Consider the following 4,203-nt stretch of genomic DNA (forward strand, 5'->3'; position numbering starts at 1 on the left):
GTATTTCTTATTATACACCAACTTTCGCTCTAATTGCAACACAGGTGAGAAAAGGATATGAAAAAAAGCAGCTGATATTTCAATAATTTATTGGCATGATTTTTAAAGGGTGTAAGTTAATTTTTCGCCAGTTACCCCCTCGAGTGTGATTAAAAGAAGGTATCACCACTTGTTTAAGGTCGTCATTGGTTTTGTAGCACTGCTGTGGAACAATCTCTTTTATGAAGCCCCAAAGGAATTATTGGCGGAATCATTGCGAGAAGTCAATGCACACCTCTTCCATTGTTTTCCCTGTTTGTAGACATTCGTGAACCCACTGACAACAATCCATTGCTCAGTGGTGTAATTGCTTGTTTCACCCATGGTTATGTTCACTCAATCTGAAAAAAAGGAAACAAATTAACACTCTGCACACAAAGGCAATATCACAATTTTTACAAGGGGTGACAAGACATTGTGGCCACCCTGTGGGTTATAACTGTTGAATGAATGATTTCTGTAGCAGTTATCAAATGTAACCCAAAGACATTGTTGTCTTTTACCTTTTTGGGAGGTTTTTTTTTCCTTATAATAAGTATAAATAAATAAAGGTGTGCACACTGACATATCAATGTTCAAATTTGACTTTTATTTGCACAATATATGTACATTATACTTGTTTTTGAGCATCTAAATGGAGGAGAGTGGTGCAGAAAGAGACACTTTTTGGATTTTCGATTCGGACACTCTCAAAAGTGGAGCTGGTCTAATTCTGATACCTGTGTCAAGAACTGCTTTAAAGTGAGACAAACCTGTTAATAAAATGCAAGGTAGAGAACCTCATTTGTCCAAAGATCGTGACATCACAGGCAAAATCCCTCCCAAATACTCACGTTGGACAGCAAATCCCCTTAATCATGCTTTTTTCGCTTGAATGCATGAGTTGCAAATCAAGATGGTGGCAGACAAGCATGCATAGCCTGGCAAACCAGTTCGTGAATGACTCAGGCCAAAAAAAACCAAGAAGGTGGAAATAATATGAACCATAAGGAAGTGGTAGTAGGGGATTCTAGCAATGCTCTTTATCCATTGCACTTGACGATATCACCTTCCAGGACGCATCCACTTTGTGCCATTCTAAAATTACACACTCAAGGTCAAATATTTTGTGTGAAATGGCATCCATTGAAGTAGTAGGACTTATTTTGAGGGGAATATATATTTTTTAATAATAATAAAAATAATAATTAAGAGGGAATAATTCATAATAGTTGGTAATAATTTATAATAGTCAAATATTTTGTGTGAAATGGCATCCACTAAAGTAGTGGGACTCACTAAATGAGGGGAATAATTGTTTTAAAAAATAAAAAAAATAATAATTATTAAAAATAATAATAAATGGGGAATAATTTATAATAGTTGGTAATCCATCAAGTTTAAATGGATTACCAACTAGTTTGGCTTCAGAGGCCTGCAGGAAGTGACACCACGATGTAGTTTGGAGTATGAACAGCTGTGAGCAACAAAAGCGGTTGAAGAAACAAGTGTGAAGACTGCTGGTTTGGCTTATTAACAGCTCTTCCAGCTTTGTGCAGACTGACAATGTGGATGCTGCTTCTCACGAAAACCCCCTTTATAGGAATAGATTATACTGCAGTTTTATTCAAGAATAATGCATTCTCCATTTTATGGACCTGCTCACCATTTATTAACCCATTTCGATGGGTCGGTCATCTTCATCATCATCCACCACCTTGACGCTCGACCGGTGCTCCACAGATGCTCCCCCATCCTCACGCTCTGCTCCAAATAAGTTGGCCGCACTACATACGAGTTATTAAATTTACCACAAGACCCCTTCACTGTTGTGGAACCCAGAATCCATGCGTCACAACTGCTATTGCCCCGTGAACCTGATCCGCTTTGTCAGCCTGCCCAAAGCCGGAAGAGTGCTTTTTAATAACCAAACGTCCTAACTGACTCCATAATCTGCTTCGTGTGGATCACAGGCAGGATGGTGTGTGGCAGACATCCACTTGGTCGGGAACCACGTAGCTGGTGTGGCACGTGGTTCCTGGTCCCACAACAGTGAAGGAGTTTTATTGTTGTTGGTTTGGCTTTAAAGGGTGATTTAAACAATTTTCTTTCAAAATTTGGTTGGTACTCGGCAAAGCAAAGATCCCTGTCTCATCTTGGACTTGCCTTCAATCTTTTAATCCATCAGCTCGTAAAGCACTATCGTCACGGCACAATGATCTGACTAGCCTCCTGAAGGCCAAGTACATTTTTCCCACTTGACAGTCGCAAAAAACTTTGCTACCTGGGCTCAACAGTAACTGGCAGCTTGGGCCTTGATGCATTACTGGATGTCCGCATTGGAGAGGTAGCCACTACTTTTGGTCGCTATTGATCATGTTTGGTCCAACATCAAACTGACAGTTGCTACCAAGATGGCTGTCGACTGCACCTGCATTCTAGTTGTTCACGATCCTTGGACAAAGGTTACTGTGGTGGCTTGGTCACGTGTGTGAGCAGTCTGGATGATGGACAGATACCAAAAGATGGGTAACATGGCGAGCTGTCAGATTCTCCTTAGCCGGTTAAAATACCAGAGTTCAAAAACTCTGCAAAGGCAACGTGCAGGCTTTTTGAGTATCCACAAACTGGGAGAAAACTACATCAAAACGTGTTGTCTGGAGAAGAGTATTGAGCACAGGTGCTCAGTCTGTAGAACTATAACGTAAAGCAGCAAGAGTTGAAGACGTTCATCTGCCATCACCCAGCACCTGTTGACATTTCCCTGCAGTGTCATACATTTGGTCACCAATGCAGAGGCTGCGTCAGTTTATGATGGGTCACATGGTGTTGTTGTAGAAACCTCAACCCAAGCTGAAGCATGTACCAACATCCTTCGAGACGAATGGATGGCGATAGTAGCAATCCATTTCGTAATATCCTGCTCTGCCGTCTCAACAAACAACCTCCTGCTTTATTAATAATTGAATAATTGAAATAATTAAATCCCGTGCATCCTCCCCTACTCCTCTTTCCTCCCCACATCCCCTATTTGTCCAAGTTTCCCTTTATTTTATCCTTCATGTCCCCCCCATATCTCTCTCTCTCTCTCTCTCTCTCTCTCTCTCTCTCTCTCTCTCTCTCTCTCTCTCTCTCTCTCTCTCTCTCTCTCTCTCTCTCTCTCTCTCTCTCTCTCTCTCTCTCTCTCTCTCTCTCTCTCTCTCTCTCTCTCGACTCTTCCTTTTGTTCTGTTGCATCCTGATACGTCCAGTGTTCTCGCTCTTCCATGAGCCTTGACCTTGTATACAATAAACCAGCTCCGTTTGTTCCTTTACAGGTAACTGAGACTTGTCAGCATGGAACTATTGTCTTTGCTTTAAGTTGAATAATCTCTTCAGTATATATTGCGTAAATTTATAGAAATGTTAAAGTACCTTGCTGTAGGTAGGGCGTTAAATCCATAAATCAGGTGTGTTTGGCATTCCCATCTGAGCACTCACGATGCTGGAAACCCCGATTCAAACACCACCTATTGTGCTGGTTTATCTACTGCCCACTTAAACGTCCTTGTAGTTTTTGTTATTCATCTGCAGACGAAGACCCGCTGGACTTTAAAAAACGAGTTTTTCGTTGAATGTAAAAAGTCGACCGATGCCTCCTAATGTCCTTGGTCCCACATGTAACAGGTACACAAAAACACCTGTTGTTCATGTCCAACCACCAGAATGACCATGTAATGGTCACCCATACAAACAAACGTCCGTTATCATCAGAATCACATGAGGATTTTGTACGAGGCAGTCTATTTATCATGTATTCAAACATGCAGAAATGTTGACCCTTTCCCATCTTCCCATCTCATCTCCCCCATTTCCCCGAGTCCCATTTCTTACCAAACTTCCTCCTCTTCACAACAATCCCCTCTGTTTTTTTTATTTTTATTATATATATATATATATATATATATATATATATATATATATATATATATATATCTCTCTCTCTCTCTCTCTCTCTCTCTCTCTCTCTCTCTCTCTCTCTCTCTCTCTCTCTCTCTCTCTCTCTCTCTCTCTCTCTCTCTCTCTCTCTCTCTCTCTCTCTCTCTCTCTCTCTCTCTCTCTCTCTCTCTCTCTCTCATCACTCCTTCGTGCGTACATGAAATGAAATGACCGCGATTGCCGGGGGAGTTGCAGAGTTGCTGTGGAA

The 4,203-nt window shown here is 41.2% G+C and overlaps 1 long non-coding RNA gene across 1 annotated transcript in view; it reads right to left on the bottom strand.

Annotated features, from left to right (window-relative positions):
* Positions 1-252: 252 nt before the first annotated feature.
* Positions 253-4,203, bottom strand: part of LOC147020982 (uncharacterized) — a 4,158-nt gene continuing 207 nt past the window's right edge. Inside the window, exon 2 of the long non-coding RNA XR_015060691.1 lies at positions 253-380. This is a non-coding gene — a long non-coding RNA (uncharacterized LOC147020982). The remainder of the gene's footprint in view (positions 381-4,203) is intronic.

This window comes from Eptatretus burgeri, chromosome 8 (genome assembly GCF_056783735.1).
Source record: "Eptatretus burgeri isolate ZD-2024b chromosome 8, Ebu_testis_v1, whole genome shotgun sequence".
Classification (NCBI taxonomy): domain Eukaryota; kingdom Metazoa; phylum Chordata; class Myxini; order Myxiniformes; family Myxinidae; genus Eptatretus; species Eptatretus burgeri.